General features: G+C 31.7%; 1 pseudogene; it reads left to right on the forward strand.

Moving 5' to 3' along the window:
* The first annotated feature begins 1,310 nt into the window (after positions 1 to 1,310).
* LOC140805586 (protein NUCLEAR FUSION DEFECTIVE 4-like) lies at positions 1,311 to 26,638 on the forward strand (annotated as a pseudogene).
* Positions 26,639 to 27,801: the final 1,163 nt, after the last annotated feature.

The raw sequence follows: 27,801 nt of genomic DNA on the forward strand, positions 1-27,801 counted from the left end.
CCCTAAACAGAAACTTGATTTGTTGTTCAGTCTCCATTACCCTAAAATTTTCTCTGCACCACACGAGAGCATGAGAGGACGAGGAATTTGTTTTAGGCAAAACTTGTGTGAGACGGTCTCACGGGTCGTATTTGTGAGACGGATCTCTTATTTGAGTAATTCATGAAAAAATATTACTTTTTATGCTAAGAGTATTACTTTTTATTGTGAATATCCGTAGGGTTGACCCATCTCACAGATTAAAATCCGTGAGACGGTCTCCCATGAAACATACCCTTTGTTTTAAACTCCCTCCCCAATATTTTATTAATTTTTCTCTTATTTTATTATTTTCTCTCTCCCCAATTCTCACTCTCTCCAATTATCTCTCCCCCAATTCTCTCACCTGTCGCCCCGGCCGATCCCTAATCTTCCTTCAACCTCCACCTTCGAAACTACATCCACCTCCACGGAGCACCGATTTTTTTGGAGATTCAAGAAAAGAAAAAAAGCGATTTGCTTCTTCTTGTTTGTTCGCTCGTTTTTTCCATTTATTTGATATTTGGTACACCATTTGTTCTTGATTTATGATACTTTGACGATTTCGCAAAACAAGTGATTTCTTCATTTTTTTTTCGGTAGATTTTTCCAGTTATTATGATATTTGTTAGCACAATTGTAATTTATATATGTTATTGTCACGATTTCTATTTTAATTCCCTACCCACGAAAACCCACTATGAAGGCTATTGTTCTTGATTCTTCCTGTACGTATGTGATGTAAAGAAAACAATCGGAACCAGATGAATTAGTTTTTCTAAATTTTCAGAGTATTTTTGACGAAAAAAATTTGTCCTCTTTTGTTTGAAGAAGTACATTATTTGTAAAATAATTTGCGTTTATTCGTCCACTAATTCCACAAACTTATAAATTGGAGGTCAAAAAAGGATAAATTGAGAAAGCATACTATGGAGATGCCTAGTGCAGAGTTATTGGTTATATTAATAAGGAGAAGCAAAAGGATAAGACAAAATCATCAGTGTGTATTGCATTTTGCTAAGAGAAAATTGAGTGGGTTTTAAATCTGTTTCCAACAAAGAGAACCAAAGAATGTGATAAAAAAATCAATTTGGATAGCATTTGATTCGACATTATAGAATAAGGGCAAAAATCATTCGGAATTTCCAGGATGCTAAAATGAGGGAAAAAGACATTAAGAAAATCCGAAACAACCCTTAACTATGCACTGCTTGGCCAGGTAAATCTGGTACATCATGGTTCTATAATTATCAGAGCAAGCAAGTATTTGTTATCAATTTTAATAAGTTTTGCTTTGTTTTGTTTGTCTTGATTTTGTCATGTTATTAATTTTGATAGTACGTGTTGTTTGGAATTATATTAGAAGTTTACTTTTTTTTTTAATTTGTTATATTAATATATTTAAATTTTTGTTTATTTTGTGCAGAAATGGTTAAAAAAATGTCAATGATAATGACGCTCATATGCAAAGAGGAAAAGATGCAATGTCACGATGTTCTTCTACTTATTTTCGAAAAATAACGAACAAGCTCGAGCCAAAACTTAATGAGAGACAACGAGCAAGGATCATTAGTACTCCTTTTGGTAAATGGTTGAAGATGCCTAAACTCTCCATCCACAGTACGAGAGTTGATGTGATATTAAAGAGCTTCAACAGTGACTCCTCATCTTTTGTCTTTGGGAAGGGCATTGTCATCCCTTTCAAATCATTCGAGTTTTCTATCGTCCTTGGTCTACCTCATGGGGGCCAACCTGTAAACCAAGATCTCGGAACAAAGTCAAACTTTTTATCACGTTATTTTGCATGGAAGCTTAGCAAAGCCATGAGGAAGACGATTTCTGAAAAAATCTCTTATTATTAGCTGAATCAGATGATGAATCGCAATTGGATGATTTTGTTAGAATATTTATTTTGTTTGCGTTGAATTGCATAGTACTTCCGCTAAGTACCTATTTGACACCCCGGTTTGTATTTTCATACATTGATGATTTGCCGAATTTTTTTGGATATTCATGGGGAGACGCTGCCCATAGATTTCTATGCGATAAAATTTCTGCACATATTGGGAATTTGGAAGGAGCAATAGGAAGGAAAACATACTTGGATGGTTGTGTTGTCGGGATGATAGTGAGTTTTTATTATTTTTTGTATATAATATTATATTATAACATTTGTATCTTTATTTATGTAGGCTTGGGTGTACGAAAAAATTCCCTCCTTAGGAGTTGTATTCGGATCTCCACGTACATATCCACGTTTGTTTAAGTGGGGTGAAAGCAAGATCCCGATAAAAGTTGAAGACGCAGAGACTTTGCTTAAAAGAATTACTCATACGAAGATATTTTGTTTTAAGAATATTTTATAGTATAGCAAAGGTGACAATTTTTTTTATTTCTACAAGGTGTTTGAAATCATTCCATTTGGTGAGGAATTGGAGTTATTTGGTCATAGACTGAGAAATGTGCAGGTAAACAAATAAATTCACCAAATTTATTTTATGATTTATTGAGAATTGGTGTTGAATTTTGTAGGTATTAATTTTCAGGTATCATCTAAAATGAATGATGAGGAAACAACATGCAAAATTAGGATATTGGAAAAACTTGTGGAAGACCAATTCCATGAGATTCAAATACTAAGACAATTGTGTTGTCAAAGTAACGAAAATATGACAAAGGATGGTGGTGATGGTCTGGTAGATGTTAAAGTTGATGCGGGAAAAAATGATGATAAGAATGGTTCTTTTGAAGATTTTGACACAGAGTTGAATAAAGGTGATGATGTTGGTTTCACTAAGTTGGATATGGAATTAAATAAGGTTCGCATGGAGGATTCTTCGAGAGAGGTAGTAGATGAAAGAGATGATGGTAATGGTGTCACTAGTTCGCAAGAGGAGAAGGTCAACAATGTTATATCTTCAATTGTGAAGAATGTAACGACAAGAACTGATCGTGTGAAAAAAGAGAAAGCCAAATATGTTCGTCACTCCTCCAAGTTCCACCCCAAGACGCAAAACAAAGTCCGGTGTAGAATGCAAAGAGTATCGTATAATTAGTGATGAGGTATCGTGCATTTTAATTGTTTTGATTTTTGTTATTTTTTTATAATGATGTAATTTATTTAATTTTTTGATAAAAATTTTTGTTCCATAGGGAGGCACAAGCGTAGAAGACGAGAAGATATCCGTAGATAAAGATGAGTCGAAACTTAAAAAATTCAGAGCTAGACAAGATTTTTGTGGTTGCGAAGAAGTCTCAGACAAAGAGTGCAACATTATAATAAAATATCTTACAGGGGAAAAACTAAGGTACACCTCTTGCAATTTTTAAATTTATTTAATGTTTATATATTATTGGATTTAACCATATTCTGTTCTCGTAGTGGTACTGTGTGGGAAGGTGAAAGAATTAAAATTTGTGGCATTGAATTCTGTGATTTGTTGTTTGGGGATACGTTGAAAGACAATATCATCAATTGTTATATGCAAATTGTGAGTGGATATAGTCGAAAAAATGGTTCAGAAATATTTTGCATGGATACGACAGTCCAGGTTTGTATGTTTCAAAAAAATTTGAATGATTGGTTTGTGTATATAAAATATAAATATGATAATATGTTATTTTCCATGCTTAGTGATGCAGTACAAAATTCAGGTGATCAGTCTATCCGGGTGGACACGTTGTTATGAGAGAATAACTCGTATTCCAGTGTCCACAGCAGTAAATATCAGGGTCGCCACCTGTGTCACGAAACGAGATTAGAGGTATCGCGAGATTCCCAGTAAAAGATCCTCCAGTACTCGAGTTAGCAAACACCCCAAGATATGTACTCTCAAAAGCTAGAGGCTTGTGGAGCATATCATGAGATAATGTAAAAAATTCCCTTTTAAATGGTGAGATAACTACTATTTATAGGCTTCCTTGATGATACATGGGCTCTCTATTGGGCCTACTCCTTAATTAATGACCCAATCTAATTTTTATAACCTTAACCAATTCTTAATTATACTCAACTAATAAAAATAAACCACTTTCTAGACTAATACCCATCACTTAGGATGAGGTATTGGGTGCATTACAGAGGTTGAACAAAAAGATGAAGTTGAAAGATGATGGTTATCATGATTTTTTTCAAAACTTAAAAAATATTCTTCACAAACTTATTCAAAATATGTTCATCAAATCTAATAAAACTATTTATATATTCACCGATAGTATAGAAATAAGAGTACATAATTAAAATACATTACGAAAAAGTAAAATCAACGATAACATACGATTTAATAACAACACTAAATTATAACAAAGCTCGAATTGAACAAACATGATATGATGAAAGCAACATAAATCAAATAGAAACTAGAAACAATTAAAAAAAAAAAAGCACAAATCGATTACATCAAGTAAAACAACACTACAACAAAAGATTAATAATCTATACAACAAAAAAGTGACATACTGACAATACATTAAAACATCAAACCACACACATAAACTTGCACAAACGTACAATAACTAATACAATTTCCAAAAAAACATATTTGAAGTATAACCTTCGAAAAAACAATAACATGCTGATGAATAGAATTAAAATAAGTTCTAACCTTAAACCAACAAAAACTAAAGAAAATCTAAATTTGTCGATTGTCTTGCTTCTCTAGTGTCGTCTGCATTGAGCTTTCAATCATTGTATTTAAAGAAAACAAAAATCTTGTGTGAACCAAAAAGCTTGTTTGTATGTCATATATATGTAAAAAATTTATGTATAGACTTCGATCTTTCAAAAAAAATTACACAGCTACTCGTGAAATTCAAATTGTATTCCTAAGATGCTCTGTTATTCATTTTCCACAAATATAAAGTTTTTTTTTTGCATAAACATTGAGAACCTGATTCACTGTTCAAATTAAGCAAATTTATTTTCATTCACAAAAAGCCTCCAGTAACTCTGCACTGGGCATCTTCGTAGTATGCTTTCCCAATTTCTTCTTTTTTGGCCTCCAATTTATAAGTTTCTGGCATTAGTGAACGAATGGACACAAATTATTTTAAAAATACTGTACTTCTTCAAACAAAAGAGGACAAATTTTTTGGTCAAAATAATCTGAAAATTTAGAAAAATTAATTCATCTGGTTCCGATTGTTTTCTTTACGTCACATGCGTACAAGAAGAATCAAGAACAATAGCCTTCACCGTGGGTTTTGGTGGCTTGGGAATTAAACTAGAAATCGTGACAATAACATAGATAAATTACAATTGTGCTAACAAATATCATAATAACTGGAAAAATCCACCGAACAAAAAAGATGAAGAAATCACTTGTTTTGCGAAATCGTCAAAGTATCATAAATCAAGAACAAATGGCGTACCAAATATAAAATAAATGGAAAAAAACGAGCTAACAAACAAGAAGAAGCAACTCACTTGTTTTCTTTTCTTGAATCTCCAAAAAAATCGGTGCTCCGTGAAGGTGGATGTAGTTTCGAAGGTGGAGGTTGAAGGAAGATTAGGGATCGACCGTGGCGATGGGTGAGAGAATTGGGGGAAAGATAATTGGAGAGAGAGAATTGGGGAGAGAGAAAATAATAAAATAAAATAAAAATTAATAAAATATTGGGGAGGGAGTTTAAAACAAATTCCTCATCCTCACAGGTGGTGCAGAGAAAATTTTAGGGTTTTGGGGACTGAACAGCAAAATCAAGTTTCTGTTTAAGGATTTTTCCCCAAATTTCCCATTTTTTTCCTATTTAATTAATTTGATTTTATTGCTTTTATTTATAATCTTCCCATATACATAAATTGCACTATATTCGAAATAAGATGATGTCATATAATGTAAACATAAAGTATAGATGTAAATAGAGGACGACAATTTTCTCAAGAGTTTGAGACTTAGCGAGGAACACCTAAATTATGGTGGGTTTGAGATGAAAATCTTTGAAACAAATACAAGGATGGATATGAAAATATTATCCTCATCCTCATACACGTCCTAAGGCTCTCAATAATAATATCATTACCACTACTAATAATAATAATTTTTTCTAATAATTAACAAAAGAAATCAAAATTATTTCATTCAAATCTATTTCATGATCCAACTCGTCACATTATGATAATTATGTGGTTTAATTTTTTTATTTATTAAAATTATGAATTACAAATATTTTTATTGTTCAAGTATTATTAGTATTTATATATGTAATTGGATTAATGTATCAATATTTTTTAAAGTGAATTTGACGACTTTTTTGGTTAATTCAACTAATATTTGAAGGGGTGATGAGCATATTGATTTAACTCACGTCAGGTCGATGATGATGACAAATTTGGTTCACCTCGTCACCATTTCTATTAGGGGTGGGCATAGTTTGGTTAAAACCGAAATAACCGACCGAACCGAAATATTCGGTTTAAATGGTCGATTTTATCGGTTTTTCGGCCAGTTACAGTTTCAAAATTAAAGAAACCGGTTTTTCGGTTCGGTTTACGATTTTGATCCCCAGAAAACCGAATTAACCGAACCGACCATATTATATTAACTATAGGGCTTTTTGTATAATGAACTAATAAATGGGCGGGCCTTAGTCATGTGACAAGTCCAATATTGACAATTGGAATTTCAAATTGTTATTGAAGCTCATATTGTTAAAGGCAAAAACTTGTGTGAGACGGTCTCACGGGTTATATTTATGAGACGGATATCTTATTTGGGTCATCCATGAAAAAGTATTACTTTTTATGCTAAGAGTATTACTTTTTATTGTAAATATGGGTAGGGTTGACCCGTCTCACGGATTAAGATCCGTGAGACGGTCTCACATGAGACCTACTCATTGTTAAATGTCTTGATATTTGAGATGCAAAATCTATCTGCATTTTGGAGTTGAAAATTGGAATTTAATGACTGTGTATCTTTTTATTGAAGAGCTACTGTTTGAAATTGTATTTCAAATTGTTATTGAAGCTTAGATTGTTAAGTCATGAGTGTATTGTAATCGTATATGTTCTATTCATCTACTATCATTTTTTCTTTTATATGTGTTGCATCCATCAAACATCAAGTGATGTATAATTTTATTTTTTAACAAAATATTATAAAACCGTATATGACCGACCATATAACCGAACCGTATTACAAAAAAATCGGACCGAACCGTAATAAAATGGTTTGGTTTTGGACCAGATATATTCAAAACCGAAAATCGAAAAACCGAACTATTATAGAGAAAAACCGGACTGAACTGTAACGCCCACCCCTTATTTGTATATTATTCGAAGCGAATATATGAAAACTAGGATGACTCAATGTCCACAAAGTCGGGATGAGAATTTTCATGATAATTGGATATAACTGTGTATGAGGACTTGATCCTCGTGAGGATTAATTGGGGAATCCCCAATTAGAAAAACAAGGATTGAGGGGATGAGGAAGATATTGTCGTCTCATTTTCATCCCCAGATACAAATATAAGGACGAATATGAGAATAGTATCCTCATCCTCAAACTCGTTCTAAGGCAGTGCCGCAGCGCAGCGCTGTCCAACGCCTAGGTGCTTGTCCATGACTTTTACACCACTATTTTTAGGTTCATGCTTCCATGTTTGGGGAAAAGTTCACACTTCAAATAGAGATTGTTTTGGGGTTCGATGTCATGGTTTAGTACGACGATTAAATGAGGTCAAGTCCCGAGTAATTTAGAACGTCATAAGTAAATTGTCGTTTTGGGTGGTGAGCATGACTTTTACGTCCAAGTTATGAAAATTAAGTCATGTAATCGTACTAGTATGTGCAACAGTTGGCCCCAAGCGAAATCCAACGATCCCTCAACGCCAAGTAAGTATGTTCGACGTGCAAAAAAAAATATTTTATGTTTTTGATGTATGTTAAATGTCTTGTGACCAATTATGAACGAGTTTGGAAGCCGGTGAACGTGGCCGGTGACCTCTCCACCCCGGTAAAGCATGACCTGGTTTAGATCAGAATTGGAAAGCGGTAAAGCATGACCAGAGACCAATCCACCCGATAAAGCATGACTGGGAATCTCATGTACGTGGTAGTGGATTTTCTCTGTCAGCTCAGTACTGTGGTTTAATTTGATCAGGCGCATTTATGTATGGGTCACTTGCTTTGAAACATATTTCTACGCAAAATGATGAAGTTTATGCATGTTCAAGTATGTATGATGCAAGCATGTTTATGAAAAGTTTTACGATGATGGCACGTCTATGTTTATGTTATTACGTTCAAGTTTCAGTATGTACGCTCTACTTTAAAATGTATGTGGTTTTATCACGTATTACTCGTTATTCCCAGTTTATATATGTTGAGTCTTTAGATTCACTAGACTTGATCGATGCAGGTGAGGACGACTATGAGGAGACGAGGGGCGGGGACCAATGAGCCGGCTTGGACTGCGCAAGAGGCTAAACCCGAGGACCACCCATGATTTAAGAATTTATGAATTTTGATTCAAATACTCTGATTTTTACGAGATTTTTTATGTTGTTTAAACGTTTACCTTTTTGCAACTTTGGTTGTAATTGTTTCTACTTCGAATATTTTTAGACGAACGGTTTATTTTTTATCTCAAATTGAAAGTTTATTATTGGTTTAAGAAATTTTTATTTTTCCGCAAATTTTAAAATAATTTAAAAGTACGGTACGTTACAGTTGGTATCAAAGCGGTGTTCTTGTAAAGGGTTCCGCCTACTGCCAGTTGCGAGAAGCTCACGAAGTCACACATCAAGTCTGTAAGTTTTAAAGTTTTAAATTATTTCATCTACTAAGCATCAAGTCATGATTTCTGCATGTACATGTTTTAACTCCAAAATACGTGCATCTTATGATATGGATATTATGTTCATGCATATTAGGTTTACGTGTTGGGTAAATTTTGGAACAGTATGCCTCCTAGACGAATGGTTGTACGTGGAGCAAGGGATGGGGATAGAGAGACTCAAGATGGGGAGAGGACTACTCCTCCTCGTCCACCCCCATATATGCAGGCTCAGATGCTTGCAGGAATGACTCAGTTCTTCGCACAGTTTGCGGGGAATAATGCTGCAGTGGATACAGGGGGGAGGCCCATACTAGAGTGGTTGCTGTCGTTGAGCCACCAAACTTAAATTCGTACTCTCTAGGTAAAATTAGTGTAATGGTGAGCAGGGTCGAATCCACAGGGAACGAGGGATGATTTCTTTCGATAATAAAAACAAATAGAAGGGGGAATTTTTAGATATGAATTTAATAAAATACTAAACTAAATTTATCCAAGGAAAGAAAACAATAAATTTAAATGATAATTAATCAACAAGAATAAAATGAAGAATTTAATACGAGAAAAATCTGATTCAAGGAAGGTCCCACTATTTAATAATATCACTATTCATCGGCTAACAAATAATTTATTCAAGTTGTTCCAAACAATTAACCTTTGAATTATAGGTATAGCCGCTAAAATTCTTGTGTTTTCCTAAATTAATTGACTGAACCCATCATCCCGTCAAAACTTATCAATAACCAACTGGCCACGATAGCATTTCATATTAATTAACAACAGCTTTTAGATTTGTGAAAATAGTTAATCCTGAAATCTAACAACCGAGATAACTGCAATTGATAAATACAGTTTTATTGATTTATTTAGATAAAATATATTATGATAGCACAACGCATCTAATCTAAGATACTCGTGTACCAATCATTCATGACAATTACGGATCACTGAATTCATGGTTAGCAGTAGAAAATCATATATCGAATTAAATTTTCAGATTAATCGATATACAATATTCATATAATTAAATCATAAATCGACAAATACTTGGAATAAAAAGAATATTGAATTTAAGAACGAATACCTCACAATGATAAATTAAACAGTAAAAAAACCCTTAAATCAGAATAGAAAATTATTCAAGCATGGATGGTTTACAATCTCCATAAACAAATAAAGAAAGGAAAAGTACTAGAGTCGTGAAGAAAATTGGAGAAAATCTTGTGCCTCCTTGTTCTTCTTTCACGTGTTTATTTTGCGGAAGGATTCTTTTTTCTTTCTTGCCACCTCCACTGTTCTCATGAATAGTGGTTAAGAAACAAAAGAACAAAAATTATGTCATGAACGTGAGGTAGGTTGGCAACAAGGAAAATTTGGGTCCAAAAATATCAAAGCTCAATAATCTAAAATTATAACCTAATCGCTAAAATTAAAAGATCCTTAGAAAATATCTTCCAAGAATATATAGTTTTTTTATTGAAAAAACTTATCTAGTATTCTTCCTTGATATAAAAAATTCTTTGATTCTCCCTAGGCAGCTGAAGAGTAGTCATAAGGCGTGATCACGCCTTATCTCAAAAGCCACTACTGAATTTTTCTGTTCAAGTCTTCCACTAAGATCATACCGGCAACTTTACTTATGATATAAAATCATCTTTTTTAGCCCAGATTTATCACAAGAGTAGAAAAATTCATTTTACAATAAAATCACACAAAACTATGTCAAATAAGCACGTTGAAAGTGGTAACAATGAGAGATATGACAACAAAATACAAACTATTATGAGCCTATCAAATCTCCCACACTTAAACCATGCTTGTCCTCAAGCATAAAAGAGCTCAATTCATTATCTCAACTCATTATATATCCTCTTTCTGCTTCATTTACTTGTCTGTAACATATTTTTGTATGCACCAAATAAATTTAATTGTTGAGCATCTGACATACCGACATTGTGAACACTTGCTTCCATCCGAATATGTAGAAATAAAAATACATGGGTCCAAACAACTCCTCACAGGATTCGCTCATTTCACTCGTAAGTGTCTAAGTATGTATCAAGGAGCTCTCATGTCAAAACAATGAAAATTTTTACCATAAGCTTGCAAATATATCACATCTTCCACCAAATGAATGAATTAAAATGTACAAACAAGGCTGTAAATGGGTTGTACCGTGGCTAGAGGTCAAATATGAAAGAAGGAACAATGGGTTTATGGAATTGAAGAAATCATACACACTTTTCACAAAGACAGTTGCATCCAACTAACAATAACATCTTCAATTTCATTATAACATTCAAGAACATTTTTTTCTTCTTCGTTGCTTTTATTTTCCTTCCCACTCCCAATTTTTTCATTTTCCTTTTTCATATGTGTTATATATATATATATATATATATATATATATATATATATATATATATATATATATATATATATATATATACTTTATTGGCTCAAGTGATGCTAAATGCGAAAATTTTGTATGATTCTCCAATTCAAGATTCAAAAAGAGGGATAACTAACGAAAATGATTTATTATGGCTTATAATGTGGTTCTTTTCCAACGAATAGGTTCACTCTCGAACTTGGCTCACTAGGGGTAAATGAATCAGGTAAGCTCAAAAGAACGACACTGATGATGCGAATGAAAACGGTTTGAACATAATTCCCTTTACTTTGTTTATGCACCTAATCCATCACAAGGTGTCAACAAAAACATGTATAACAATGCAATTTCTAGAAAAATCAACAATGCATGACCAACACACAATAAAAAAAACGGAGTATGATATGATGATTGCTCATAGGCCCACCAAAGCTCACAAAAAAACGGTATGTGTGCTAGACACAACACATCATCAAGAGCAACTTCCGATAAATGTAGCAGTAAGAATGCAAAAACAATTGCACACAAAGAAAACATCAATTTTTTTAGACTCGCATAAGAGGCATTAAAATGAGAGAGACAACGAATAAACACTAAATGCTTTATGGATCAAACAACTTCACTCTGTCGTACTCTCTCCTTTTTTTGTATTCATTTTCCATAATTTTAATTTTTTTTGAATAAACATGCAAAAAAATGGAAAAAAAAATAAAAATTGAAATTGAAACTAGAAAAAAATAGAAATTGAAGCTGAAATAAAGTTATATACCCCCTCCTACAACTATATGTGGCAATGTCCTCAATGACACAAAAAGTAGATGCACAACGCAGAAAGAAAAAACACAAGGGAAGTAAGAGAACTTCCCTGAAAATTTTTTGATATCGTAGAGTAAAGCTTTCTATTGTTGTGCCCAGGGAAATGGTGGATCGATGATGGAAGCTGTTGAGAGAAGATGTGAAAGGGGTGAGAACAAATAGTGTTAGATAAAAGAAACGTAAATTTTTTTTTCAAAAGATGTTTTCGGACAAGGCGTGATCACGCCTTGTCAAAAGACATCTACTGTGTTGGGACTATAGAGGAAGTGTACGAACAAGGCGTGATCACGCCTTGTTAAAAGACTTCATCTGCATTTAAGACCTCACTTCTATTTTTTTCACAGAAGTGGTTTCCTTATAAGGCGTGATCATGCCCTGTAAAAAGACCTCTTCTGCACAAAAGTAACAAAACTTATAAATATTAAGAACAAAAATTTGGGTTGCCTCCCAAAAGCGCAATTTTTTTTAAGTCGTTATGCTCGACATTCAGTCTTTCTTGTTGCTCATGGTAGTTTATAGATGGTCACTTTGTCCACTTTATTCCGCTTGAATATTTTCATAGCAAATTTCAGCAAATGTTTGTTTTCTTTGAATTTCTTGGAAATCCCTATATTGAATATTTCTTCCCTTTTTTATGAGTACACGCTTGGGTCGATCTGGAGGAAGTTTTCGCGCAATTTTAGATATCTGCGAATAAGAGAGAGAAAATATAGTATTAGAATTCTCAACATGTCTTTTAATAATCTCCTCTAAATCATTTTTATCAACAATTTTTGAATTTTCTTGTGACAAGTGATTAGCGATATCAAGAGTATTAATAGTTCTTTCACTAACAAGATATTTCATGGTATCATAAATATTAAACTTAGCAATCTCCCCATAAAATTCCATAACAAGGGTACCACTATTAACATTTATGACGGACTTTAAAGTTTTCAAAAATGGTGTTCTTAGCAAAATTTGACTGTTTAAATCATCGTTTTCCATGTCTAGCACATAAAAGTCAGCAGGAAAAACAAATTTTCAACTTTCACAAGAACATCTTCAATTACACCTCTAGGATAAACAGTGGACCTATCAGCCAATTGAATCACAATGTCGGTTTCTGTCAAAGGTCCAAGTTCCAAATAATTATAAACAGAATCAGGCATGACATTGATAGAAGCACCCAAATCCAACATAGCCTTTTCAAGTCTAGTATAGCCAATAGTACAAGGGACAGAAAATTACCTAGATCACTGCATTTGATAGGAATAGTTTTTTGAATAACAACAGAAACATGTTCTCCTACCTTTTCTCTTTTACAGCCCTTCAACTTATTTCTCTTTTGTGTAGTACACAATTCTTTTAAAAATTAAGCAAAACGAGGTACTGGTTGAATATCATCTAATGAAAGAATATTTACCTCGCCTCTACGTAATGTGTTTTTCAATTCCTTAATACTTTCACTGTTCAATGCAAGAGGAAATGAGAGAATAAGTTTATACTCAAATAGAGGAGAAAACTTACCTTTCAGAGCATCATCTTGATTGATTATTTTATCCCCAACTTTTATCTCATTTTCTTCCTTTAGCTTGGCTAATCTAGTACCTCAATCTCTTGAACCTCCAATTCTTTACAATTTCTCAAAGTAATTGCACTCACATTCTTCCTTGGATTCACCACTGTATGAAAAGGTAGCCTACCTAAATTTTGTGCTTCCAACTCCGGAAGCGTTACTTTGAATTATCTTAGACCGTGAAGTAGAATTTGAAAGTAGTTTGATAGCTCGTGTTTCACTAATATTTAAGGAACCCCAGCGAATAACTTCAGTTGAACTCAAGGAGCTAAAAGATCGATTCCAAGATTTTTAGACAAAAACAAATAAGACCAAGTGCCTCTCCTTGGGGAGCTTCAATCTTATTAGTACAGAAGAATGGTAAAGGTACAAAATAGTGTGTCGATCTACAAAGAACTCAATAAGATCAAGAACATATGTCATATTTCAATAATCTTTTAAGAATAGATGAACTTTTCAATTAGTTAAAAGGAGCTAAGATCTTTTCAAAGCTCAATCTAAGGTCAGGCTACCACAACTAAAGGTGAAGACAGATGATATTCCTGAAATAGCCTTCAAAACACGGTATGGACACTATGAGTTCACAATAATACATTTTGGTCTTACTAATGTTCCAGCAACATTCATAGACCTCATGAATAAAGTATTCAAGAAATTCCTCGACAATTTTGTGGTAATGACATTCTTGCATATTCAACAAGTGAGGAACTCTGCAGATGCTCAGAGAAAAATAACTATATACTAAGTTTAAGAAATGTGAATTTTGACTAAGAAGCGTCACATTCCTGGGTCATATAATCTTTGAAATGGGCATATCAGTGGGTCACAAGAAGGTGGAGACAATCATGGACTGGCCTATAACGAAAACTGGAATAGAATTTGAAGCTTTCTGGGATGATTTGGCTATTAAGAAAATGTGTTGAAGGGTTTTCTTCCGCTCACTCCGAAAAACTCTAAATTCAATTAGAGTGAAAAATGTGAGAAGAGTTTTAGATCCTAAAAAAATAAACTTGCTTCTACGCCATTATTAGTACTTCTTGAATGAGACATGATTTAATTTACAATGATGCATCAAAAGAGGATTGTGATGTGTTTTCATTCAAGAGGGACAAGTAATTGCATATGCATCGATGAAATTAAAACCATGTGAGCAAAATTATGCCACACATGATATTGAATTAGCCACAATTATATTTGTGCCAAATATCCAGAACTTCTTTGGTATCAAATGAGATATTACCGATCACAAAAGCCTCAAATATTGTTCACACAAAAAGAATTAAACATGAGACGGTGGATCGAACTATTGGAAGATTATGACATAAGGATAACAAAATATCTAATGCGCTAAGCCAAAAGGACTACAAAGTGTTACGACAAGAATTTTGTCCAACAGAGACCCAACGTTTTTTTTCCGATTTTGGAAAATTTTTCAAGAAACCATGAGTACCAAGATCACTCTCAACACGGCTTGTCAATCCCAAACTGATGGAAAAATTGAGAATAAAAATACACTCTTGAAAATATTCTTAGAACATGTGCCATAAACGTCAGAGGAAATTGAAGTAAACACCCCCATTTAATTGAATTTTTCGATAACAATAATTATCATGTAAGTATTAAAATATGAGAGAAAACTATCATGGTACCTGAACTGTTCAAGTAACTGTTGATAAAATATCTATTATCAAGGAAAAACTCAAGAAATCTCAAGATCGACAAAAGAGCTGAGCTGATTTAAAGTGAAAACCGTTATAGTTTGAAATCAGTGAGAAAGCTTATGTTAAAGTTTCCCCTATGAAAGGAGTGATTCGATTCAGCAAATATAGAAAGCTAAATCCAAGGTATGTCGAACCCTTCAAAATACTCGAAAAAGTGGGAAACTGGCTCCTATCGTTGGCTTTACCACCAGCAAATATAGTTAAGGAAGTATGTCTCAGATCCAAGTCACATTCTTGAAGTTGCACCGCTACTAATCGAAGGAAATCTGAACGAGGAGCTGAAGTATTAAGAAGTCCATATTCGGATAATGGACACCAAAGACCAAATACTTCGGCGACGAACCATTCCATATGTCAAAGTATAATGGTCTAATCATAACGAAAGAGATGCTACTTGGGAACTTGAAGAAATAATGCGCAGACATCACCTCTACCTTTTCAAAACAAGGAAGGAAGGATGTGAAGACCCAAAATTTTATTATACAAAGAGACAAAGTACCAAGTTGATTTTAGTTTTGCACTGAAGATGAATTATGTCATGGAGGAGAATAAATTACATGCAACATTTGGCATGGAAGAGGAAGACCTAAAATCACATTGGTTATTACATGTCATAAACCATGCAATGAAATGGAGGGGGAATGCCTAAAGTCACATTGGTTATTACATGTCATAAACCATGCAATCTTTGACATGGAGCAGGAAAGTCTAAAGTCACATTGGTGCCTATAAATAGCGGCAAAAGAATGAGTGAAATCACACCAAAACAACATCAAAATTTCTCCCCAAAAGTTGCAATTTTCGAGTACCAAAAATTCTGTCTAATTTCAGAAATTTTTGCTCATTGGTTTACATGACCAAATCCAATCTCCATCGTTCAGAATACACCTACACATGTTTTGAGCAACATATCCAAAATTCAGATCGATCCAACGGTTCAATTAGGCGTAAACATTTTTTCAAGGTGACTGGTTTTTCAGTGTAAAACTTCAACTTGTTCATTCCAAGATTTTTAAAACAATCTTTCAAGTAAGTGGATTTTTGATATACTCTTATGTACACTTGCATTTCATAAGTGTACTACTTGATATATATATATATATAGAGGGTTGTTACCCTGCACCCCAGGGGTGCAGGGTAACATGGGCGCCTGAGCCAGCTGGGCGCCACGTTTAGCGACGGTTTTTCAAATCCGTCACTACTAGCAACGGTTTGTAATAAACCGTCGCTAATTGTCCAATTTTTTTTAAAAAAAACTGACACAGGGCGTTCAAAGAATTGAACTCCCCACACCAACGCCCACTCACAATAGAGAGGGGTGTTAACACCCCATTGTGGGTGCTCTTATGAAAGTGATTTTGTATCTATATTGTAGATAAATTGAGATCAAACAACAGAATGCAAAATTTCCAAGATGTGCAAGGTGTTTCATTGTTCGGTAAAATTTGTAAATCTACTTTTTCTATCGGCTGTTAAAGATTTATAGGACACCAACCGAAACCGGATTTTATATCCAACAGCTTCAATGTTTGATTTTTCAAACACATGATTTACCTTCAAATACCCTGTACATCTTGGAAATTTTGCATTCTGTTGATTGATCTCAATTTATCTACAGTATGGATACAAAATCACGTCCATAAGAGCACCCAGAATGGGGTGTAACACCTATTTAACACCCTTTCCATTGTGAGTGGCCGCCTCTGTGTCAGTTTTTTTTAAATATATATATATATATATATATATATATATATATATATATATATATATATATATATATATCGACATACTTGTTATTTGTAAGTATGTCCACATTTGCTTAAAAATACGTTATGTATGTTTCTTGAAATTCGATCGGCATGATATATTTGTTCCTATTTGTTATGAACATTCTTGAACAATTTGCTGTTGGATATTAGTTATAATATTTGAAAGCATATTTGAAATGCACTGTAATGATTTGAATTAGAACTGACAAGGAAACTCCGATATTTGATATGTTTTGTTTAAGGCCCTGATGCAGTGAGATGTAATAACCATTCATTTGGCATCATCTCTTAGAGGAATAATATATAAGGGACTGATCAGTAAATTCGAAACTTAATAACCATTCATTTGGCCTCATCCCTGATTTAGACTCAAATTAATTTGAAACTTAATATTTTTTTCCCAAATTTTAAACATAAGTTTTTCATTCCGAAACTACCGCTGTGAACCATGAACCAACCCCCTTGAGCCAAGGTTCGAGCCCGAACTCTTCCCTTAGCCATTTTCGAACCCTTCCTCTATTCCTAAGCCGTGCGCCCTATTCCATCGAGCCACCCTCGAGCCCTCTTGGACCCAGGCCTTGACCAGACCCTAGCCTACCCTCTTGGACCCCTAGCCTACCTTCCTGGACCAGCCACAGCCAGCCCTGCGCATCCCGCCTCCTAGCCGTGCACAAGCATGCTCTAATGGCAGTGTACCCATAGGAATCTATAACATGGCTCATATATGCGTATAAACGTCAAAATTTTTAAAAATATACTTCTAATCATTAAATAATTTGATCAATATAATTTTCATGCTTTAAAACATAAATCGTGCATAATATAATTTGAATGGTGAAAAAGAAAGTTTAGAAGCGTGCCTTAGCATTTAGAGCGCTCAAATATTCAATCGTCGGCGTGAGTTGCGAAGGAGAACAAATGGGCGATGAATAAATATTGAATTTTTTCTCTCAAACTTTCAAAAAATTTGTGTGTGTGGTGTGTATATAATTTTCGGCCAACTAGAGTCTTAGAAACCTAGGGTTTGATTTTATAATTTAGTGTTTTAATTGATAAAGGAGTCTAGAGTTTAAAGTTTTTAGGAATCTTACTTTGAAAATAATTTAGCCCGTTAATCCTTGTTAAATTAGGCCTATTAAGGCCCAATTAAATATAAAATAAAAGTTTACAAATATTGTTTTAAAAAATAATAACTTCCGGGGGATACAAAAATCATTCGTTTGAATAAAACTGGCTTTCCGGATAAAATAAGGTTCGACTAGTCAAATAATTTAGACTCCAGCATTTTTAGAAATTTTCATCCTAATAAATCATTTTATCGAGCCTTAAAAAAAATTAAACTTTTTTTTTTCATTTTGATCGTCCTGATGTCCTTTCCCTAACATAATATCAAATATCTGGACAAAATATTTAATTTCATGAAATCATACAATTTAAAATTTTAATCATATAACATATATCATTTAAGCATTTAAAATCAACTAAATAAAATAAATAAGCAATTTGCATACATGCGGTTTACTTGGACTGATTTTTGGACGTTACACAATCTTAATGATTTAAAAGAAGTTATTTGCAAGTTGTTTAGTTTTCATCTGAAAATTTTGATCTTTATGGAGTTTGGGTTTTAAGGTTACTGGGAGTTATGATTTTGTTGTTGGAGTTTTAATAAAATAAATCTATATATAAATCATATGATTAAATCAATATATCACAATACGCGTGGAGTTCATGTCGAATTATTGAAAATATAAATAACAATAAACACGTACCAGAATCCATTGATTGATCTAACGTCTGAGCTATTAATCTTCCAAGTCAACAGAGAATCGATCACCTTATTCTTGCCTTAGATGGGAGAAGGAGAGAGTTCTAAAATATGTGTGCCGCATATATTCTATGTTATTCTCTGTGCCTCGGGAACCATAAATTTATATAACTTTAGTAGTATTCGACTCATCATATAAGACTTAATTGAGATGAGTTTCTACCCATAAAGTGGAGCATACCAATTCATTTAATATTTTGGAAACCCATATTTAATTAGATCATTTTATTGAGTCTTTTATTATATAGTGTGTTCATATACAATTAATTAAATTATATGAACCCAAAAAATAATTCTAACATTGGTTCGAGGTTCTCATGGTTGGGAAATGTTGAAAAATAGATTTTTATTTGTGGCGTCATTTTAAAGGTGTCCTAATGTATAAATAGTTTTTTAAAGAATTTCGAAACTATCCAACTCCCCGGCATTTATTAAGTTACACGTGCGATTTCAAGATTTTGTGCTTCGAGTGGTTGTATGTCTCCCCCTCAGTTAGCCCTACTCAGACAAGTATGTCTAAGCTAGAGAATTTCATGTTTGCAAATTTGGCCTCGTGTTTTTGTGAAGGCTAAAAATATATCTAATAGTCGGAAAATGGCTTGCTTAATCCAACCATAATAGTAGTTGGAGAAACTCTTGGAAGTAAAATTAATAAATGATATGTTGTTAGAATAAATGCTAACAACAGTAGCATAGAATCAAATTTGTAGAGATAAAACAATAACCGAAACAAGTGTAATGTTTACAATATGAACATTGTGTGAAAGCAAAACAAAATCGAGGCATGTAGTGTGTACAGTTTCCTTAAAACAGATTCGCCCGCCCTCTCCGGTATGTGCTTCGAGGTTTCAGCGGACGTCTGTTTTCCAGAATACAACGAAACAATCAGCAGTGACTTAGCACGAGACACTACTACGACAAACTCAAAACGTACCTTTACTTTATCACTGAGATTTAACGAAGACCAAATGGAAAGATAACAATATGTAATGCAAGAGAATGCTCGAAAGAGATAAAATTTTCGTATGTTAGAAATGAAGAAATGAATTCACTATTTATAAGCCTTAAAATACACATCAAGAGTCAGATTAATTAACTCAATTAATCTTCTCGTTAACTCAAGAACCTATACTAATATAAATATATGAATTGAATTGTGAATTTACATAAATATCCTTACTTTCATTTAATATTAATCATTAATACACATTTTCATATTAATCATTAATACATATTTTCTTTTCATTTTCTATTTCATAAAATTAAAATTAATTAATTAAAATCTATACTAATCTATACTAATATAATCTATACTAATATAAATATATGAATTGAATTGTGAATTTACATAAATATCCTACTTTCCTTTAATATTAATCATTAATACATATTTTCATATTAATCATTAATACATATTTTCTTTTTCATTTTCTATTTCATAAAATTAAAATTAATTAATTAAAATCTATCTATATCTATATCTATACTATATATAAATATATGAATTGAATTGTGAATTTACATAAATATCCTTACTTTCCTTTAATATTAATCATTAATACATATTTTCATATTAATCATTAATACATATTTTCTTTTTCATTTTCTATTTCATAAAATTAAAATTAATTAATTAAAATCTATCTATATCTATATCTATACTATACTAATATAAATATGTGAATTGAATACATGTTTTCTTTTTCATTTTCTATTTCATAAAATTAAAATTAATTAATTATCATTTAATATTAATCATTAATACATATTTTCATATTAATCATTAATACATATTTTCTTTTTCATTTTCTATTTCATAAAATTAAAATTAATTAATTAAAATCTATCTATATCTATATCTATACTATACTAATATAAATATGTGAATTGAATACATGTTTTCTTTTTCATTTTCTATTTCATAAAATTAAAATTAATTAATTAAAATTTAAAATTAATTAAAATTAAATTAATCTATCTATTATATGAATTGAATTGTGAATTTACATAAATATCCTTACTTTCATTTAATATTAATCATTAATACATATTTTCATATTAATCATTAATAAATATTTTCTTTTTCATTTTCTATTTCATAAAATTAAAATTAATTAATTAAAATCTATCTATATCTATATCTATACTATACTAATATAAATATGTGAATTGAATTCATGTTTTCTTTTTCATTTTCTATTTCATAAAATTAAAATTAATTAATTAAAATTTAAAATTAATTAAAATTTAATTAATCTATCTATCTATACTAATCTATACTAATATCTATATATGAATGTGAATTGTGATTACATTGACATCAAATTCACACAAAACCACTTTATTTTTTTTTCAAATTCACAGAAAATCACTTTATTTTTTTATATTACAATTTGTCATATTAATGGTGTTATTTAAGTCATTTTTTATTTTAGTTTAATAAGATCATTAATAGTGTATTTAACTCAATCAAACTAACTATTATTTTAATTTACTTTAAATTTAATTTTAAATACTTAAATTTATACATTGCCGTCAAATAATAATAGGAAGACAAAAGAGATGAGTCGGATTGAATAAAAATAAAGTATTAATAAATATTAAGGTCATACAAAATTTCTTTATCTCATTTAGAATAAAAATATTTTCAGACTCCTCATGTGTCAATAGAAATATACGATTGAGAGAAATATTTTTCTGTAATAGATTTCAAACACTGTTTTTAAGTTATTTAGTCAATTTTTTTATAAATGCTGCTAAATAAATATTATTAAATAATATGCTATATTTGATCATTTTTTGTTCTTGCAATGAGAGGAGTTTTTTTTACCCTAGCATTAACATGTTTGATTGTTATATGTCATTTGTATTGATCATGTAATTGTGTTTGGATTGTTTTTGTTATTTGTTTGTTTGCACAAAGAAAAGAGAAAACAAATTCAAATATCCAACATAAATGGTTATTTTTCAATTTTTTATTATTAAGATATTTTGTTATTTTTTAAACACATAATGCATATTTTCTGTTTGCTTAGATTACTTAGTTTAAAGTGAGTTAGAAAATATTAAAAAATTGAAATATTTCTTCGTTTTTACCTTATGTCTCAGAATATCAAGGAATAATATTTTTTATTTATTGGGACAAATATATTTCCAAACTTCTGTCTATAAATCAATATTTAAATTTTTTACGACATTATTATATTATCTAATCAATTTTTTTTACTTAGATTGATAGAAGGCATTTTAATTTGAGTTTTTATGTTCTTGTTTATATTATTTTTGTAATATTATTTATTATGAAAATAATAGGTGAACTACAAAAATTGGTAGGTCTAAGAGTCCTCAGGTAAACGACAAATATGGATAAATTATTAAAATATATAATATCCAGTAGATTTTTGGCATGCGCTTTTGTTATAATTCAATGATTATGCATGATTCTAAATTTTCATTATATCACAAGTTAACACATGTTTTGTTGTTGCTACATATATTTTGTCAATAGTCTAATATTTTTCTATGGTTTAAGAAAAATTGTGTGACTTTGTATTATATTTTTACAGCTGCTTTTCTAAATAGTTTTATTATGATTTCAAGGCACCATTTTTCATTTGTGTTTTTTAAAGAAGTTGAATAAATATCTATAAAACGATGACATTAATAAGACGTCTTCTCTTTATTTAAAAAAAATATTGGAAAATTTATACAAATTGTAAATAATATGGGTTAATATTTAATTTGAGAGTGATTTATGCTTTTTATTGTTCGTATATACTTCAATTTCTTTGTTATTGTACTAAATAAATTATTTTTAAACTTTGAGTTATCATTTTTTTTTTCTTATCGAGAATGTTTGTGTTATGATTTTTTTATTCGTTTTGGTTAGTATTGTTGGCGGTAATTGATTTTTCTGATATTATATGATGTGTCTTGTTGTTTATATAAAAATAAGTATGAGACTACACCAATCAAACCACGTATTTTGGGTCTTCTGTTCTATGAAGAGAATAATAAATGGTTTCTGTGAATTATATAATTTCTTGGTTTTTCATATATATAGTCTACGAAATGCGTCAAATTTTGAACAAAAAAGTTTCGACAAACATAGGATGAAAAAAAAAGACATGTTAAATAAAAAAAATATGTTGTGTTTTACTATGTTGGGTGCGATAATTGTCCCTGTTTGGTAGAGTGGTCGAACCGTGATGCTTGAGCTGCTGTGCAGTTTAACAGATTTGAGTTGCACAATTACTACTAGCTATAGTTTTTGGTAAAGCGACAAACGCTCAGTCTTACAATTGGTATCAGAGCCAAGATCACGGGTTCGATTCCCATTGATTGCAATGAGTGCAATTATAGGAGGAAGATTGTTGAGTGCAATAATTGTCCCTACTTGGTTGAGCGGCCGAACCGTGGTGCTTGAGCTGTTGCGCGGTTTAAAAGATTTGAGTTGTATCATTACTACTAGCTATAACTTTTGGTAAAACGGCAAGTGCTCAGTCCTACATACTATGTCCTAATTTCTGTATGATATAATTCAAGCACATTTTTTTATAGATATTTGAAATTAGATCCAACTAAGTAACATGAAACATATACATATATATTAAATCATATTTAAAGCAAAATTTTAAGATCAAGAATGATTCAAATTTAAATTTCAACGAAGCACAATGAAGAAAAAATTGAAGAATTGTATGTGTACATTAAGTGTTATATAATGATTATGTTGCTACTTCATGGTTGTGCGACATATAAATGTCAATATTTCTCAATAAAATAGTTTTTCAAAAAGAAAAAATTCTTCATTCAGAAAAAAAAAAATACATGAAAAACAAATTGTACATAATTTTCATTCTATGGTATGAGAACAATTCTAAAGCTTTGTTGACACAATATAATAGATGAATTCTGTGCATTTCATTGAGACATCGAGCCAGTTTCACTTTATTTCCTCCAATATTATCTCAATATATTTCGAGGTGATACGAGATTGTTTTTGTCTCTTTTTTTAGTCAAAGTGTCTAACCAGCTAATTCATAACATATATGATGTAGCATAGAAAACTCCTTGTCAAGTAAATTCACTTAGCCAAATATTGAAATTCAAATAAAATTCTACAATATTTCATCAAATTAATTTTGACTATCGTAAAATGCTCATGAAATCTAAATGGTTATATTATTATATGAGATATTGAATAAAACAAATACTTTGACATATATTAGAATGATATCTCATATGCATATTTTAATTACATTATTCGTATCTATTCTCAAGATTTTTAAAATACAATAAATAATTTTATATGTCGTTCTACAAGATAAAATATTATAAAACAAAATATAAACTCGCTAGAAGAAAATTTGTTTTGTTTCAATGAATAATATAATATTATGTTCTAAATGCAACAAATGAGATTGAAACTATATCATCCTCATGACATGATGCACGCAATCATTATTGCAAAGCTTCCAAAAAATGACGATCAAAGATGATTTTCTTGAATTGTGTCAAATTAAATGAGGACACAATTCTAAGATATAGTCATTTGAAGAGATTTCAAGTAATTTTTCTCACAGTGATTGAGAAATAGTTGTTGAAAATTTATTAATCTTATAGCTATAGACGATCAGATATTTGCTGAGCATACCAAAATAGTTATATGCATATTATAACAAACTACGACAAAGTCACAAAGAGTTGTTGAGTTGTCAAAATCAACCAATAAGCATATTGGAAAGTGTGTCAAGTGGATAAGATAATTTCTCTGATTCATATACCGTCTATGGTCATGATTTTTTATTTTTTATGGCTTAGTTTGTTTTATTTGATAAATGTTATTAACCATGTTTTAATTCATTTAAATATTATCAAAATTTCGTACATATATTTTCAGCAGTTTAGGTTTTTACGTGCAACGCACGTGCATTTTTCTAGTATCTCAAAGTATATTTACTTCTGGCTGTGGGTGAGGGGGCAGTGAAGAAGAAAAGAAAGCCAAGAAGAAGAGAAGATTTCAAATTTCGTGAAGCTGTGGTAAAGGCAGATTTTTAGCTTCTATGGTTTGTTTACTTTGTTGGAGTTGGTTCTGGAGTAACGGTCCTTAATAATTTGGCACAAATTGGGGTTTCACTTGGTGTCATTGACGCAACAATGTTGTTAAGTTTGTTCAGCTTTTGTAACTTTTTGGGTCGCCTAGGAGCTGGAGCTGTTTCTGAACACTTTGTGAGGTAATAGAATTGCCGTCATTTGTTTATTGTTTTTTTTTTAAATCTGTGAAATTGCTAGAAATCTCGCAAAATAGTTCCACTCTATTAATTTATTGTATCTTATTGATTCATCTTTTGATTTTCTTCCCACAAGTACATTAATAGAGAGCTTTGAACTTGTTAGGTAAATTATCATCTTGGATTTCTGAAAATTCGGAGAAGACATATAGAAAATCCCTCTTCCATTGTGGTTATTGACTCTTGAATGTTGCCTTTCCCCCTAGAGTGAGTGTTCATGTTGTTTGTTCCATATATTTAACAATAAATCACATTTCCTACTGTCAGGATCATAATGTGTGATCTGGATGATAAATAAACATTTGATATTAATATCGAAGGGGTTGTAACTGATATAAAGAAAAAAAATGAAGATAAAATAAACAAAATTGCCGTGCATGTAGGCCTTATGGACAAACCAAGTAGTTGCTTACGGTATCTTTTGAAGAAAACAAGTTAAATGGTGACTAAAGTTTGTGCTGCAATCTTCTCTTGTCGAACAAGTTCACCTTTTCAAAGATTATGATGAGAATAAAAGTTGTATCAAATTTCTAACTAGTGGTATCAAAGCCAACACTGTTGCAAATACATGGAATTCTCGTCTAGATGTGTACTTGACAACATTTTCCACTTAATTATTGTAATATGTAGCTATATATTTCTGTGGCACTCTTTACTGTTTGTAGCCATCATTCTAAGGCTTTTTCATTTTTACAACAATTTTAGATCAAAAACAATTCCTCGGACATTTTGGATGACAATAACACAATTTATCATGGTCTTAAATTTTCTCCTATACGCTTCAGCTCTGAATGGCACCCTTTATTCTGGAGTAGCATTGCTTGGGATTTGCTTTGGCGTCCAGTTCAGCATAATGATTCCAACTGCGTCCGAACTCTTTGGCTTGAGACATTTCGGCATCATTTACAACTTCATGCAGCTGGGAAATCCTGCTGGTGCATTTCTATTCTCAGGTTTTGTAGCTGGCCATATATATGATGCTGAAGCTGCAAAGCAGCAAAGTTCTTCTTGCATAGGTCCACATTGCTTTAGGCTCACGTTCCTAGTTTAGCCGGACTTTGTGGGTTGGGAACGATATTGAGCATAATACTTACCATAAGAATAAGACCAGTTTACCAAATGCTTTATGCAGGAGGTTCCTTTCATCTGCCACAAAGTTCTGGTCACTGATTAAAGACATCTTCTTTGGCACACCGGAGAATCTCACTCAGATTCTGTGTTTAACCACATCTCAAATCATGCGTGAGTTTGGAAAATGGAGGGGTTTTCTGTCATGTTAATTATCTTTGACCCCATATCAGATGAGGTTTTCTTAGTTGTGTGTAATTGACTGGAACATCTATACCCGTCAGTGCATGTATCAAAGAGACTAAATCTGTAATTAATCTCGCCGAATGTTCAGATTCAGTGTAATATATTACTTGAAGATTGCTTTGATTATCTATCAATCACCACTAATATTACACCTCGTGATACTTCAGATCTTTTTTTCAAAAAAAAAAAAAGAAGTGGCAAGAATCTTGTTCTGTTTTGTTTCTGTGCTTAGCATGATACGTCACGGTTTTCTTGATGGTGGCAGAATAAGTTACGGTTTTCTTCATGGGATCCATGAACCACATAGTTGGATCAAAGCATCTGTCTTTCTTGTTCCTCACTAGCTTGCAATACTCGACAGGATGTTTCGCCACAGAAATACCCATAGTTCGAAGAAGTTCATGACTGATATTGGGTAATGTCATCTTCTTCCAGCTCCTTGTGAGTGAAGGTACCGGCATGGTTCTTGGATTATAGAGGTGTCAAGGCCTATTTTTTATTTTATTTTAGCCAAGAAAACCAGGCAATGTCTTGGAGTATTTTCAAAATCAATGGTGCATATGCAGAAGGAGAAAGACTGAAAGATTGCATTTGATAACGTGCCTATTTTAGCACAAGAGAGCAAAGTCTCACTGTTGGCTTGAAATTTTGTAATTCAGGCGATCATTCAATAGCTAGATTTTGAAAATCAATGGTGCATATGCAGAAGGAAAAATACTGCTTTCCAAATTTCAATTAAAAAACTTGAATGGTCATTTATCTCAAAATTCAGGCGAGCATTCAATAGGTAGATTTTCCATAAAATTTTGGCAAAGCAGTGCAATGGTTTTCAAGATTGTTGGCCTAAACTGATCAGATGAGACTAGTTTTTTTATTTAAATTTGTTGTCTGTTTACCAACCCAAACCAAACGGGAGTTATGTTCAAATAAATTGTCACAAATTCTAGAATGTTTTTTGGCAAATAGACCCCTGCACTTTTAATGTTTTCTCTTTTAAAAATACTCCCATATCAAATGTAAAATTTAATTGATTGATCTATTTATTATAACCCATTTTTCCTTTAAAAAAAAAATTGGGCCTCGGTTATTTTCACAGATTTTTTTAAAAGAAAATTGACTATTTAAATTTTCTTTCAAATATTCACATGTACTAAAATAGTAAAATTGCAAAATGCATGTACATAAATAAGGTGGAGTATCTATTTCTGTAATATAAGTCGTGGCTAAAAATTGAAGATTAAAGATTAAGTTGAAGGATATCTGAAACTTCTATTATTACCATTGCTTTACAAGACAATAAATGTTCATCCTA

This window comes from Primulina eburnea, chromosome 11, assembly GCF_022965805.1.
Source record: "Primulina eburnea isolate SZY01 chromosome 11, ASM2296580v1, whole genome shotgun sequence".
Taxonomy (NCBI): Eukaryota; Viridiplantae; Streptophyta; class Magnoliopsida; order Lamiales; family Gesneriaceae; genus Primulina; species Primulina eburnea.